General features: G+C 39.3%; 1 protein-coding gene and 2 pseudogenes across 4 annotated transcripts in view; 2 read left to right on the top strand and 1 right to left on the bottom strand.

Annotated features, from left to right (window-relative positions):
- NCK1 (NCK adaptor protein 1) overlaps positions 1-16,672 on the bottom strand; it is an 85,461-nt gene that overhangs the window by 34,113 nt on the left and 34,676 nt on the right. The gene's annotated exons all lie outside the window — the stretch shown is intronic.
- Positions 5,003-5,427, top strand: LOC128777318 (40S ribosomal protein S13-like; annotated as a pseudogene).
- On the top strand, positions 12,643-13,989 carry LOC109259664 (tripartite motif-containing protein 77-like; annotated as a pseudogene).

Here is a 16,672-nt window from a genome sequence, read left to right on the forward strand (position 1 = left end):
GTGGCAGTGATTATGTAACTGTGTCAAATCTCAACCACACTCTAAAAAGTGTGAATCTTCCTGAATGTAAACTAAAATATTTGGCAGAAAATATTCACTGCTCAGTCTGATACTTTAAATGGACTTGTTTATATTCACATATGATTCTGTATCATCATGCAATATACATTCACTAAGTTTTGCAGATCTTCAAATGTTGACATTTTATTATAAAATATCATTGCATTCATACAGCCTCTGGAATCTCCAGAGTAAAAATGGAAATTAACATCTCTGTATAATGAAAATAGTCTGGTCTTGTAGACTCTTTAAAAGGTATGTTAGGAACCTCTAGAGAATTGCTAATCTAAATATAGTAATAATAACATCAGGCCAAACACCTAAAAATATATTCTTCCCCAACCTACTTTTATACATTTATTGGGTATATTTATATATTAATGACACTAAGTCTGTCAAATCATGTTACCAATCATATTGTGTGTGATATGTAAACTATGAGGAAGGGTACAGTTTGCTATGTATATAGGCCATGATAAATATGACCATTTTTGGCAAGGCAATTGTTACATTCTGAGGAGAAGTATGGAATTAGCAAGTGATAGAAAAAAATTCTAAAAAGAAATCTCTCATGCTAATACAAATGCAATTTTAGACTCTCTTATAGTTTAACACATAACTTGACAATTTCCTGTTTCTGATAAAAATCAGCAGAGTGACAATACCCAAGTGACTAACTCCGGAAGTTTGGTTGGGTTACAGATCTTTCAGTAAACAATGAAGGGGGAAAAAAAAAATCCCCAAATACCTAACTTCAATATGCTGTAAGTAATGCAAAAAGACAAAGCAATTCATAAAATGATTTTATTCTATTCAATGTTTTAAGCCCTACTATCTTGTCAAGTAATTTTGATTGTTAAACACTCTTACAATGAAACAACACAGGTAAGAATCCCATCATGGGGAAAATAAAAGATTATAGGCTAGTCCGAAATAAAGGCTCTTAAAAAAAAAAAAAAAAAAAATCAGGACTTTTTCTTTTTAAACAGGTCAAATAAAATGCCATCTTATTCTATTTAGTTTTGGAAATATCACTTTGAACATATCCCCAATAGAAGCAAAAAAAAAAACAAAAAAAAAAACAAAAAAAAAAACACAGGCACTAGTTCTGTGCATACCAAAATTAATTCAACAAATATTTACTAAGTAGTTTTTACAGACTAACAGGACACTGAGCTAATAAGGCCTGAGAGTAAAGAAAGGTATACCAAGCAAAACATGTTCTCAAAAAAATCAACTGTAATTCTATTTTTCAACAACTTATTTAATTAATGCTTTACTACTCCCTATATGATTATTTTGTCAGCTATCACAAAATTTTACTTATTACTCTGAATTATAAGCTGTATCAAGATCACCTTAAGAACATATCACCATTTTACACTCTGAAGAATATTACATTTTATATAATCTAAATAAGAAACCATTACACATTACCACTAAAGTGAAAGGAATAATCTTGCTAATATTACTAAATGATAAGTAATTATGGTATAAATCACCAATTATGAAAAAAGTAACATAATGAAGAATTTACTGGCATAATTAATACAACAAATGTAAACACATTAACTGATTTAATCCTTATTGTACTACATGGCAATTAAACCTAAATGGGTTGATAATCAACTATACTCATGTTTTTAATATGCATTTTTTAAACTGTGATACATATGATGGGCTGAATTTTTTCCCCTCCAAAATTCAGATGCTGAAATCCTATCCTCTAGTACCTCAGAATGTGACTGTATTTGGAGATAAGGTCTTTAAAGAGGTAATTAAGGTAAAACGAGGTCATTAGGGTAGCTCCTAATCCAGTAGGACTGGTGTCATTATAAGAAGAGCTGATTACCAGGGCACCTGGGTGGCTCAGTCGGTTGGGCATCTGACTCTGGCTTAGGTCATCGTCTCATGGTTCGTCCGAGTCTGGCTTAGGTCATGATCTCAAGGTTTGTGAGTTCCAGCCCCACGTCGGGCTCTGTGCTGACAGCTCGGAGCCTCTGTGTCTCCCTCTCACTCTCTCTGCTCCTCCCCCACGTGTGCTCTGTCTCTGTCTCCCAAAAATGAATAAATGTAAAAAAAAAATTTTTTTTAAGAAGAGCTGATTAGGACACACACTATGCAAAGACCATATGAAGACACAGAGAAGACAACCATCTACAAGCCAGAGAGAGGCCCTCAGAAGAAACCAATCCTGATGACAACTTGATCTTAGACTCTAGCATCCAGAATTTTGAGACAATAAACTTCTGTTAAGCCACCAATATGTGATACTCTGAAGGGCAGCCCTAGCTAACTGATACAATACACATAAAATTTATCATGTGAACCATTTTTAAGTGTCCAGTTCAGTGGCATTAAGTATGTTCATCATGTTGCACAATTATCACCACTACCCATCTCAAGAACAATTTTGATCTTGCAAAACTGAAATTCTATACACTTTAAATCATAACTCCCCTATACAGCCAAACTACCAAGTAAAATTAAGTGTAAGAATAACAGTCATTTTCAGACAACCATTCTCATAAAATTTAATTCCAATTTACACTGACTTAGGAAACAACCAGACAATATGTTCCAGCAAAACAAAGGAGTAAAGCAAGAAAAAAGAAGACACAGAATCTAGGAAGCAGGAAAACCAATGAATAAAGGCAAAAGGAATTTCCAAAATGCTAGCAAAAGTAAATTAAGATCAGAAGCAGATCTAGAATAAACAGTCCAAATTGGAGGATTCCAAAAAAAGAAAAAAAACTGGTAAAATTATCTGACAGATTAGGCTATTTATAGAACTGTTGGAATATGGGAAGGCTTAGCTATAAGTTCAAAGACAACAAAGAAAATTTTAAATGTAAACCATATAAATTTCTTATAAATTAAAAAAATTACACAAGAAGTAAAATTTAATCATAGTAGATGGGTCAGCTATAAACAATATGTATGTGTTTTATATAGTCATAATGAAAATCCCGAATATGAATATACAATTTTAACTAAGACAATAAGGCTAAGAAAGGTTAAGAAAATAAATGGGGCACCTGGCTGGCTCAGTAGGTACAGCATGGGACTCATGATCTCAAAATTGTGATTTCGAGCCCTAGCTGGGTACAGAGATTGCTAAATAAATAAATAAATAAATAACCTCATTAACCTTAACAGACAATCAGTAGGTGTCTAAAATTAATCCATCAGGAGATAAAACAATTACATGTTTTTTATTTATCAAAGTAATACATGAATATAGTTTAAAATGTCAAATAGTACTATATGGCCTCTAACAAAAGTTAACAGTCCTTTGTTCTCCTCCTCCTTTTTCCTCCTGCTGGTCTCAAGAAGTCAACACTTTCAACTTTTTACACTGTTGCTTCTAAAAGAGCACAAAAAAATTTTAAGTGATTACTTCTTGAGGCAAGGGGGTAGAAAAAGGAGAGCAAAGGTCTGCTATTTTTGTTATTAGGCCTTTTAGCACTATTTGACATTTAAATTTTTTTTATATTTATTCATTTAAAAAATTTTTTTAATGTTTATTCATTTTTGAAAGACTGTGAGAGACAGTGCAAACGGGTGGTGCAGAGAGAGAGGGGGACACAGAATCCGAAGCAGGCTCCAGGCTCTTGGCTATCAGCACAGAACCCGATGGGGGGCTCGAACTCACGAACTGTGAGATCATGACCTGAGCTGAAGTCGGACACTTAACCGACTGAGCCACCCAGGCACCCCAATGTTTACTTATTTGAGAGAGAGAGAGAGAGAGAGAGACACACACACACAAGTGCAAGGTGGGGGAGGGGCAGAGAGAGGGAGACACAGAATCCAAAGCAGGCTCTATCTAGTCTCTGAGCTGCCGGCACACAGACCGACATGGGACTCAAACCCATGAATGAGAGATCATGACCTGAGCTGAAGTCGGACGCTTAACCGACTGAGCCACCCAGGTGCCCCAGCACTGTCTGACATTTTCATCTATGTTCATATATTACTTTGATAATTAAGAAAAAATTAGAAAACCTCACTGATCCGTTAAAAATCAAACTTAAGTCAACCAAAATGGTGAATAGCTAGCTAGCTGACATTCAAGCTGTATGAGCATCCATTTTCTCTTCTTTTCATAGTAGTGTTTCAGCTTCCTTCTCAGACCCTATCCTCTCCATCCCTGCCCCCATCCACCAATTCTATATTGACATTCTTTAGGTGGAGTTCCAACCCAGGGGTAGTATATGCAATCAAGCACAGCTAATCAGAATATTAAATCCCCTTATTTCCTGTGACTAGTGAAGAATGGGCTTAAAACAAGTTGTTCATTCAGAAAGTTTCTTAGGATGTCTACAGAGGTTACTGGGAAAGCACTCTCTCTTTTCCCAACAGACTTAAACCTGAAAACAGAGTAAATGTCACTATACAGAACCCGACAATGAAGCTGAGAGGTGCACAGAGATTAGATTCTATTTTTTGAGCCTCCAATTCTAATTATTCCTCAACCCAGAATCTATCCCTGGATATTTCACTTCATAAACCAAAATTACTTTTCTGTTAAAACAAACAAATAGGGCCAATATACGATAACGAGCACCTGAACTGAAAGAAAAAAATAGAGTATCAAATTTGGTTTTTTGAAGTTTGTTTGTTTACATAATCTCTACACCCAGCGAGGGGCATGACTCACAGCCCCAAGATCAAGAGCATGCTTTCAAATGAGCCAGACCGGCATCCCAAGAGTGTCAAATTTAAAGGAAAAAAAGCACACTCTGTAAGAAAGACTTCAGAAGTAAGAAAAATGCAAAAGCAAGGATAAAATAAACTAAATGGACATTAAGAAAACCCTAATAGCAAGTACAGACATTCCCAAATTTAACAACTCTGTGTGTTATGTGTAAACACTCTGGACCAGGTTTAATGAAGGCTAACACTGGACTCTTTCATTGCCTGATTGTTGCCTCATAGCTCGCATGCATGCTCCCAGAAAGGGCCTGTCCCAGTTGGCTCTGCCTTATCGCCACAGCGTCCCCACCTGGCTGAAGTTGATGTCTGCCGACGTGAAGGAACAGATCTACAAACTGGCCAAGAAGGTCCTGACTCCCTCATAAATCAGTGTAATCCTGTTGCACAAGTACATTTTGTGACAAGCAATAAAATTTTGAGAATTCTGAAGTCCAAAGGACTTGCTCCTGATGTTCCTGAGGATCTCAACCATTTGATTAAGAAAGCTGTTCAAAAGAATCTTGAGAGGAACAGAAAAGGATGTTAAATTCCCACTGATTCTGATCGAGAGCTGTCTTCACTAGTTGGCTTGATATTATAAGACCAAAGGAGTCCTCTCCCCGCAATTGGAAATACGAGTCACCCACAGCCTCTGCCCTGGTTGCATAAATTTGACTATGTACTCACGCAATAAAATCATTGTCTAACTAGAAAAAAAAACTAACACTGAAAACGATGTGGATCTTATGAACCAAACCCCTGATTTAACCAAGCTTTCACCTGTGTATTATTTATCTTTCCAAGGCTCTACTATGTGCAAGACACACTATGAGCTATCCAGCTTACAAAGATAAGTCTGTCCTGAAAGAGCTTACAAGCTAGTGGAAAAAGTTCTATTTCTTGCTAATACTACTTCATCTGTAATGCTGACTTACATTAAACTTATTCTGCTTACATGAGCATCACAAACTATGCCAATTGCATTTGTAAACTGGGTCTAATATACTGCGAATATTTATATACATTTAGATACACCTTTGACTAAGCCAGTAAAACCACCTGTCTTCACTTCTAGTTTCCAGATTCTACCAATTTTAAAGTATAATATAAAAACAAATGGTCTGCCTTTAACTCCAAAGGCCTTAAGAACAAAAAGTATAATGGTCCTAAGGAGGCAAGCTAGGTACCAGTATAAAAAAGACAGATCCAGAGAAGCAGCATAACAACTTTATACCCACTAGTTCTAAGACAAAAGCTGGGCATTCTGGTTTTATTCTCTTCCCATAAGTTAATGCCAAAAAGGGAGCCACTAATATTTGGAGAACGATTTTTCTACTCACTTGTGCCATCAACTGTGGAGGTTCTGCGAAACACAAATAATCTTCCTGAGACACCGAAGTAGGGATTTCATTCAGTCTAGACTGTCTCTAACCCCTAAGAGCTGGGGAGAAAGACCCTCATAAACAAACCTGTCCTTTACCTAAGGGGAATGGAGCTCCACTAGGTGACTGCACCCTCAAAAACAAAATGGCAGTTAGAAACTAGAGAACAAAGGTCATGATAATAAAAGTAGATTTAGGTTAATCTCTTACATCTTTGTCACTATTATCTCTAAATTGATTCCATATTTGGCTATGTGGGCTGTAAAAGAAAAGGAATGAGAGGTTTAGATTTTCTAGATTTTCTAGAACTCACCAGCCAAGTTGACAGAATCCCCAAGAGGTTTTGGGTGAAAACAGCTTTAAGGGGGGGGGGGGGGTGGCGCACATGTTGGTTGGGTATCTACTTCAGCTCAGGTCATGATCTTGCAGTTCAGGAGTTTGGGCCCCATGTCAGGCTTGCTGCTGTCTGCGCAGAACCTACTCCAGATCCTCTGTCCCCACTCTCCCCCACCCTGTTCTTCCCACTTGCACTCTCTAGCTCTCTCAAAAATAAACATTTAAAAAAAATTCTTTTAAATGTTTATTTATTTTTGAGAGAGAGAGAGCACAAGCAGGGATGGGACAGAGAGAGGGAGACACAGAATTTGAAGTAGGCTGCAGGCTCCAGGCTCTGAGCTGTCAGCACAGAGCCTGACACGGGGCTTGAACCCATGAGCCATAAGATCACGACCTGAGCCGAAGTCGGATGCTCAACCGAGCCACCCAGGCGCCCCAAAAATGAATAAACATTTTTTAAAAATTATTAAAAGAAAAAAAGAAACTACAGCCTCTGAGATCTGTTTCAAAGAAAAAAGGAGTATAGGAACCAATCCAGGCCTGAGAACAGAAAACCCCACACCACTCTCACATTAAGTGAAGTAATACTCCACAGGTACTTGCAAACTGTTAGATTACCACATACAAAGGCCTAGGTCTTGAGGGTTAATTCTCTTCCACCATCAGTGAGCCATCTAGCTTCCTCAGGCTATCCCTAATCTGCAGGGCTGGGAGTTGTGTCCTAGGACTATTCAAATACTAGTTTGATAAAGAAGGATCTTCCAAGTCCAGGATCTGCACCTGAAAGTGACTGCCTCCTTCAACTTTGTACCCTAGGCAACGTGCTTGCCTTGCTCTAGTCTCAGCTCTGCTCTACTGCTCCTAGAAATAAAACATACTTAACAAACAAGAGTTGCCATTAAACTGCCTTGCCATTAATTATGAGTCAAGGAATGTCACATTAACTTCCTTGAAACTCCATTTTCTTATTGGTAAAATAAGAGAACTGAATCAGATTGTATCAAAAAGTCTCCTGAGTTATATCAAAACTATGATCATATCAAAACTATTAACTAAATTTCTCCTTAAATTATCTGGACTAAATAAAACCAGATCTGTATTGTGTTTTCTAATGTTTTCATCATCTTAGCCCCTTGGTATTCTAGTCTTTACTCTTTAATATACTCTTAATTACCAAATCTCTTTTAAGTGTCATTCCAAGTCATGTTTCCAAAGTTGTACATATTTCCAAAAGAATACACACAGCACAGGGGACAGTGAAACTATCATTTCCCCATGCTATATAGTACAAATAAGGTTTAGATTATACCATCACATTTAGGAACCATATTCTCCTAACATATACTAAAACATGTATGTAACGTGAAATTCAGGACATATTTAACATGCAATTAATCATAATATGAGTATTTTCACATTAACTGCTATACTTAATTCTAATTCTCCCTCATGTTCTCCATGTGCTTATGTAATTTGTATTCAAAAATATTTTCAGGGCTTTACCACTTAAGCCTTACTATTAAAATTGGCTTATATCTTTATCTTTTGGCTTATGCATGCAATAGGACCTACCAGAGAGTTACAGAGAACCAGTACACTATCACTTAAAATTCCTAGGGGTGGTGGAGCCTGGGTGGCTCAGTCAGTTGAGCATCTGTCTCTTGATTTCTGCTCAGGTCATGATCTCATGGTCGTTAAGATCGAGCCCCAAGCTGGGCTCTGTGCTGGTAGCACAGGGCCTGCTTGGGATTCTCTCCCTCTTTCCCCGCTCCTCACCAGCTTGTGCTCGCTTGCAGGCATGCTTTCTCAAGATAAATAAATAAACATTAAAAAAAAATTACTAGGTGTGAAAATGCTTCCTAAAGTACAGTACTTATCTACTCCGTAGACACCTCACATTTATCCCTACAAAGTTTCTGCTTCTGTGCTCTATAATTCAGTAAACAGTAACACTATCAATCTAGTTATCTGGATTAATGAAACCCTATTCAGTCAATCCCTGCATCTCAATTGTTGTCCTTTTTACCTCCTTCATAGGACTCAAATGATTCCATGTTATCTCCATTCTCACTACCATCACCTTAGTAGTAATGAAGGCATTTGCCTCCTTAAGGTGTCTCTTGCTTTCCAGTCTTATCCACTTCCAGTTGGAAGCATTTGGTTTTCTTCTTAGGAAAAAAAAGTATCAGAAAACAAGAATTCCTTCTTTTATGTATCTGCTATCTAGACTTAAAAACTAAGTAAAAGGTCTCATATGTGTTTATTTTGAGGTATAATCTGAAAAACAAGGGAAAAAAGACTAAGAACTCTGAAACTATAATGAAACTCCCTTTTGTAAAGCTATGAGAAGATTCTGGGAAGAGGGTGGCATAAGAAGCCCTCCAAATTTGGTCTCTCCACCTAGACAACAATTGTACTAGCAGAATCTGTCTAATTGAACTATTTTACAATTTTGGAGACTACCCCAAGGCTTGAAACTTCCAGAGGAAGTCTTGGACTATGAACTTTGGTTAATTTCAGTTAGCTCAGCAATGGCTAGTAGTAGCATCTTCCACTCCCCAGGCCCATGCCACGTAGCTGTACATTAGTTCCAAGAGCAGCTTTCAAGAGTCAAAATGAGCAATAAGGATCCTGTCATCCATATATCAGGGATCTGTGTTCTGACAGTTGAACAATGCTTCTGATCACTGAGGTGCTGACAGAGGCATATGCGTGCGCGCGCGCACACACACACACACACACACACACGCGCCAATTATGTAAGCCCTTTTCCCTCAGGCTGAAGAAAATCTAATCCACAGGGCTGGAGTCTTTTTTAACCTTCTCCTTTCAGGAGCCAGACACTAAATAACTAGTAATAGGGGTATTAAGAAAGTCACCACATATATCCAGAAAAAGGTACAAGCTCAGTGAAGACCTGAGGAAAGCTTAAGTTTATACTTCAAAGTGGTTCCTGGCACAGAGACAGTTTACGACAATAAAAACAAAAACCCAGGAAACCCTGGGGAAGAGATGATCTGATTTTCAGACTTACCACATTATTAAATTCACACATTCAGTTTTCAACAACCAATGTATCAGAAGGGATACAAAGAAACATGCAAGTATGATCCATTCAAAGGGAAAAACCAATAGTAACCATCCTGGAGAAAGACCAGCTGACAAACTCACCAAACAAAGACTTTAAACAAGTATCTTAAAGATGCTTAACTAACTAAAGAAAGTAAAGAAAATGATGTGTGAACAAAATAATAGTATCCAAAGAAATAGAAAACCTAAGAAATTCTCCAGCTGGAAAGTACAATTACAAAAAGGAAAAGTTCACCAAAGGGATTTAAATACAGATTTGAACAGGTGAAAGAAAGTATCAGTGAGCACGGAGACAGGGCAATTGAAATTAGCAAGACTGAGGAACACACACACGAACACACACACACACACACACACACCAATGAGAGAATAAAGGATCTGTGGGACACCAGGAAAAAAACCAACAGATGCATTGTGAGAGTGCCAAAAGGCAAAGAGGGACACTAAGGGGAAAAGAGATTATTTGAAGAAATAATGGCTGGGGCGCCTGGGTGGCTCAGTCGGTTGAGCGACCGACTTCGGCTCAGGTCATGATCTCATGGTTTGTGAGTTCAAGCCCCGCGTCAGGCTCTGTGCTGACAGCTAGGAGCCTAGAGCCTGCTTCGGATTCTGTGTCTCCCTCTCTCTCTGCCCCTTCCCCACTCATGCTCTGTCTCTCTCTGTCTCAGAAATAAACATTAAAAAAATTTAAAAAAAAAAAAAAAAAAAAAAAAAAAAAAAAAAAAACAAGAAATAATGGCTGAAAATGTCCCAAATTCGGTAACAGACATGAATTTAAACATCCAAGAAGCTCAACAAACTCCAAGTAGGATAAACGCAAGAAATCTATACTGAGATATACTATAAATGAAAATATTAAAAGAGAGAATCTTGAAAGCAACAGAAGAAGTGAATGATCACATAAAAGGGATCCTCAATAAGATCACCAATAGATTTCTCATTAGAAACTTTGGAGGATGCAGGGCACCTCGGTGGCTCAGTTGGTTAAGTGTCTGACTTTGGCTCAGGTTACGATCTCATGGATCATATCAGGCTCTGACAGCTCAGAGCCTGGAGCTTGCTTCGGATTATATGCCTCCCACTCTCTCTGCGCCCTTCCCCCACTCATGCTCTGTCTTCTCTCTCTCAAATATAAATAAAAACATTTTAAAAAATAATAAAAAAAAAAGAAACATTGGAGGAGATAAGACAGTAAGTAGAGTTGACCCTTGAACAATGCAAGGGTTGGGACCCTTTCGCAGTCAAAAACCCATGTATTCTGGCTTCCCCAAAACTTAACAACTAATAGCCTTCTGCTGAACAAGAAACCTTACTGATAACATAAACAGTTGATTAACACATATGTTGTATGTTATATGCATTATATACAGTATTCTTATAATAAAGTAAGCTAGATGAAAGAAAATGATAAGAAAATCATAAGAGAAAACACATTTACAGTTCTGTAGTATAAAAAATCTGCGTAATAGGGAGCCTGGGTGGCTCAGTCGGTTAAGTGTCCCACTTCGGCTCAGGTCGTGATCTCACATTTGTGGGTTCAAGCCCAGCAATGGGCTCCACATGGACAGCTTGCAGCCTGGAGCCTGCTTCAAACTGTGTGTCTCCCTCTCTCTCCCTCTCTCTGCCCCTCCCCTGCTTGCACTCTGTCTTTGTCTCTCAAAAAATAAAACATTAAAAATAAATTTTTAAAAACCTGCATAAAAAGCAAAGGAAACAATCAGCAAAACTAAAAGGAAACCAACAGAATGGGAGAAGATATTTGCAAATGACATATCAGATAAAGAGCTAGTATCCAAAATCTATAAAGAATTTATCAAACTCAATACCCAAAAAACAAATAATCCAGTGAAGAAATGGGCAAAAGACATGAATGGACGCTTCTCCAAAGAAGACATCCAGATGGCTAACAGACACGTGAAAAAATGCTCAACATCACTCATCATCAGGGAAATACAAATCAAAACCACAATGAGATACCACCTCACACCTGTCAGAATGGCTAAAATGAACATCTCAGGCAACAACAAATGTTGGCAAGGATGCGGAGAAAGAGGATCTCTTTTGCACTGCTGGTGGAAATGCAAACTAGTGCAGCCACTCTGGAAAACGATATGGAAGTTCCTCAAAAAATTAAAAACAGAACTACCCTATAACCCAGCAATGCACTACTAGATATTTATCTAAGGGATATAGGTGTGCTGTTTCAAAGGGGCACATGCACCCCGATGTTTACAGCACTGCTATTGACAATAGCCAAAGTATGGAAAGAGTCCAGATGTCCATCAACAGATGAATGGATAAAGAAGATGTGGTATATATTTACAATGGAGTAATACTCAGAAATCAAAAAGAAATGTTGCCATTTGCAACTATGTGGATGGAACTAGGGGGTATTACGCTAAGTGAAATTAGTCCAAGAAAGACAAATATCATATGACTTCACTCATATGAGGAATTTAAGATGATGAACATAAGGGAAGTAATAATAATATAAAAACAAGGAGAACAAAACATAAGAGACTCTTAAATACAGAGAACAAACTGAGGGTTGCTGGAGGGGCTGTGGGTGGGGAGATGGGCTAAATGGGTAAGGGGCATTAAGGAGGACACTTGTTGGGATGAGCACTGGGTGTTATACATAGGGGATGAATCACTGGAATCTACTCCTGAAATCATTATTGCACTATATGCTAACCAACTCAGATGTAAATTTAAAAATAAATAGAAATTAAATTAAAATTAAAATTAAAAAGTAACAAATCTGCATTTAAGTTTACCTACACAGTTCAAATCCATGTTGCTCAAAGGTCAACCATAGACTGACATATTCAAAATACTGAAATAAAAAACTGTCAACTAAAATCCAATGTTCGACAAAACTGTCCTTCAAGTTCTTGCTCAGAAAGGAAACAGCACAGATGAGAAGGGAAGCTTCTCTTGCCCTCTCCCACCCAAATCCTCCTCTTCCTGAACCTGTACAGTTTAGGTAGAGATACAGAACATGGGTTCTGGGTGGTGGGGGCAGACAGGAACAGGCAAGAGAGCTTCCCGGAGGAGAAGACTGACAGGAAGAAACATGGATTCTACTTTTGTGCGCTGCGCCCCCAGTCTGCTTATCTGTTCCATCTGCAAGGACTATTTCACAGACCCTGTCACCATTAACTGTGGACACAGCTTTTGTACTCCGTGTCTCTGCCTCCTGTGGGAAGATCCCCAGCATCCTACCTGTTGCCCTGTATGCAGGGCAGTATCTCCACGCATGGACTTCAAAAGCATTATTTCTGCTGAGGGACAAGCTCGGGCTAAAAAAGAATCAGTTGCCAAGCAGTTACCAAGGTCTGCCAGGCAGGTGTGTTGGATGCACCAAGCACTAAAGAATATCTTCTGTCCAACTGACAAGAGCCTGCTGTGTTTGCAATGCTCTCATTCGCCAGGGCATACCACTCACATACACTGTCCAGTTTCACAGGTCGCTGAGCACTGCAGGGAGAAACTTCTGATGCAAATGAAATCTATTTGGAAAAACAGAGAAATCAGAGAAATATAAACAAAGAGTACAACTTACTTAGAGTATGGCAGGGTTTTGTAAATCTAAGGATGGTGATGATCAAGGCTGAATATCCTAAGGTGTACCAATACCTCCACAAAGAAAAGCAAAAACATTTAGAGAGCCTGGCAATTGAAGGCAAGATAATTTTTCATCGACTCTGGAGAAATGTAGCTAGAATGCTTCAAATGGGGAAACTCCTGAAAAGAATCTATGAAGAGCTGAAGGAAATGTGCCTCAAAGCAGATGTGCACCTGCTCCAGGATTTGGAAGACATCATAAAAAGGAGTCAGTTAGTGCAGGCGCACTTGCCCCAGCCTGTGGACCCACAGCTCAGTGAGTGGACAATCACTGGGATGTCTGAAAGGCTTAACAACTTCCGAGTGTATATTACATTTGATGATAACATAAGGAATTACCGTGTGCCTCTGTTTGAAGACCTGAGACGTTTGCAGTGCTGTCCTGACCAAGACCTGCGCCGCAGTCCAGCGAGTTCACAGTATAAGCCTTCCTGGGCAGCTCAGGCTGCCTTCACCTCTGGCAAATATTACTGGGAGGTGGATGTGGGAAACTCTCAGAATTGGATTAAAGGACTTTGCAGGGAATCCTGGACAAAACACCATGACTTGCTGCTCAACTCTGAGGGTATCTTTCTACTTCTGTGTCAACGTGGATAACCATTGCCGTCTCTTCTCTGCCTCCCTGCCACTGTGACACTACATTCCAAGACCCCAGGGTTTGGTAGGGGTGTTTTTAGATTATGAATTTGGTATAGTAAGCTTTGTTAATGTTGCCAAAAGTTCCCTCATTTGTAATTTCCTTTCCTGTTCCTTTTCCTTCCCTCTCAGACCTTTCATTTGTTATGGACCCAAATGATCAGGAACAGCTCACAAACCTGACCAAGGTCTTAGCAATTTTAATAGCTGGGGAGGGTTCTATCCTGGTGACTTCTTGAGTGGGGAAAATCACTGATACCTCATGGTCTTGAACTTCATTTTACCTTCAGGAGATACATTTGCTGTATTATTTTTTAAAGTGGTGACACTGTGAAAGATGTACATTTGTCTTTTCTATTTTATTGAAATAAAAGTAATCGCTTTAAAAAAAAAAAAAACACTGTCCTTCAAAAGTGAGGGAGAAATTAAGACATTCCCAGATAATACTAGACAATAATTCAAGTCATATTAAGAAATAAAGATCTCAATAAAGGTAAATACATGAGCAATCATAAAAGATGGAATTATTGAAGGGAGCCTGGGTGGCTCAGCCGGTTAAGCATCCGACATCAGCTCAGGTCATGGTCTCACGGTTCATGGGTTCAAGCCCCACATCAGCTCTGTGCTGACAGTTCACAGCCTACAGCCAGCTTTGGATTCTGTGTCTCCTTCTCTCTTTGTTCCTCCCCTGCAGGCACTCTGTCTCTCTTTCTCAAAAATAAAGATTAAAGAAAAAAAATTTTAAAGATGGAATTATTGAAAATACAGTCTGCAACTCTATTTTTTTGTTTTTGGTAAGATTTAAGACACTAATAAACAATTTTTAAAAACACTAGTCTAAATTACTATTATTGTAACGTTGGTTTGTAACTCTACATTTTTCCTTTCTAGAGAATAGATGAGACTAATGCATTAAAGCCCAATTTCTGCCATTTGCAATAATAATTGTTTCAATACACAATGTTTAAAGATGTATATCATTTCATCAATGAATGGAAGGGGATGAGAATGAAGCTTATAATAGCAAAGTTTTTCTGTTATCAAAGTTAAGCTGGTGTAAATTCAGCAAAAGTAACAGGATATAAAATCAACACAAAAATCAGCCGCATTTCTAACACTAACAATGTTAGTAAACACTGTCAATGAACAATCTGAAAAGGAAATTAACAAAACTATTTACCATTTACAAGAGCATCAAAAAGAATAAAATCTTTAGTAATAAACTTAATTAAGGATGGGAAAGACTTCTACAATGAAAACTACATTGTGAAATGTAGAAATTAAAGAAGACATAAGTACACAATACAAACAGTTAACCATAATGTAAACTATGGACTCTGGGTATTATGATGTGTTAATGTAGGTTCACCAATTGTAACAACTGTACCACTCTGGTGGGGAATGCTGATAATAGAAGAAGCTATGCATGTATGAGGTAGGGAGTATACAGGAAATCTTGGTATCTTCCCCTCAATGTTGCTGTAAACCTAAAACTGCTCTTAAAAAAAAAAAACACCCACAAACCTCAATTTAAAAAAAAGAGTAGAGGGAGGAGCCAAGATGGCAGAACAGCATGGAAGTTTTTTGTGTGTCTCGTGTACATGAAATACAGCCAGACCAACACTAAACCATCCTACACACCTAGAAAACTGATTGGAGGATTAACACAACAATCTGCACAACCTGAACCACAGAATTCAGCAGGTATGCGGTGCAGAGGTGAACTTGGGGAGTGAGGAGCAGGAAGGGAGGTGCTTTTGCGAGTGGAGAGAGGACGGAGACTGGCGGGGGGGGGGGGGGCGGAGGGCAGAGAATATGAGAAAAGCACCTCTCCCCAAAAGCAGCTGGAGAGAAAGTGGAAAACTGGAAACAGCCGCAGGGGCTAAACTAAAAAGGGAGAAAGGAGAAAGGAGAAAGGAGAAAGGAGAAAGGAGAAAGGAGAAAGGAGACGATTTAAATTCCATTAAGACTGTAAACAAGGGGAGCGCAAAGGCTGCAATTCCACAGCTTGATACCTGGCGGTGCTCTGGTGGGAAGGGCGAATCCCCAGGAACAGAGTGGGGTCCGGGAGGTTCTCAGGCCATACAGGGAAAAGCGGTTCCACTGCTGGAGGGCATTTGGTAGAGACTGTTGAAGCCACCTGATCCCAGCAGACCCCAGAAAACGGCCACATTCGCTGGTGCTGGAACAAGGTCGTTAAGGGTGAAGCCTGGTGCCAGATGTGTGTTGTGATTTTCCATAATCCCTGAAACGCTGCTGCTACACTATCTAGCAAACTTTTTCTGGGGCGGGCTGGCACCTGGCCACAGTCTCGTGGCACTGGCAGCAGCAGGGTCCAGCAAGCATTCCTGGGTGCAGCCAACATTCAACCATTGCTCATTCAGCCATTGCTCGGTGAGACCCTTCCCGCAGAGGGGCAGAATGGGTCAAAGCCACAGTCCTTCAGAAGTAAGGGGGCGGGGAAAACAGCCGCATCTGAGACAAAACTCAGGAGAGAGGTACTGCCTGGCGCCTGGTCACGGACAGTGAAAAAGCAGGAGTGGACGAAAGGTGAAGACAGCGGATGAGTGTACAACTGCTGATCCGGGAGAACAGAGCTCCAAAACTAGAGACTGGGCAGCTGGGTGGTGCCATTTTCACTGCTCCCGCACATGCGCAAACGCACCTACAGCACCGCAACACTCTACCCGCAGTAGGCTAGCAGCACCATCTAGTGGAGAGCGGAGCCATTAAACTGAGCCCCGCCCAACTGGGCCAACTTCGCTCTTCAAGAACACAAGTCTCACTGCCTGCCTAGTTTATGGACTATGAAGCGCTACACAGTCTGACCTCTAAGGGAAAAC

Source organism: Panthera pardus, unplaced genomic scaffold (assembly GCF_024362965.1).
Source record: "Panthera pardus isolate Hobbes unplaced genomic scaffold, ASM2436296v1 HiC_scaffold_16, whole genome shotgun sequence".
NCBI classification, from domain to species: Eukaryota; Metazoa; Chordata; class Mammalia; order Carnivora; family Felidae; genus Panthera; species Panthera pardus.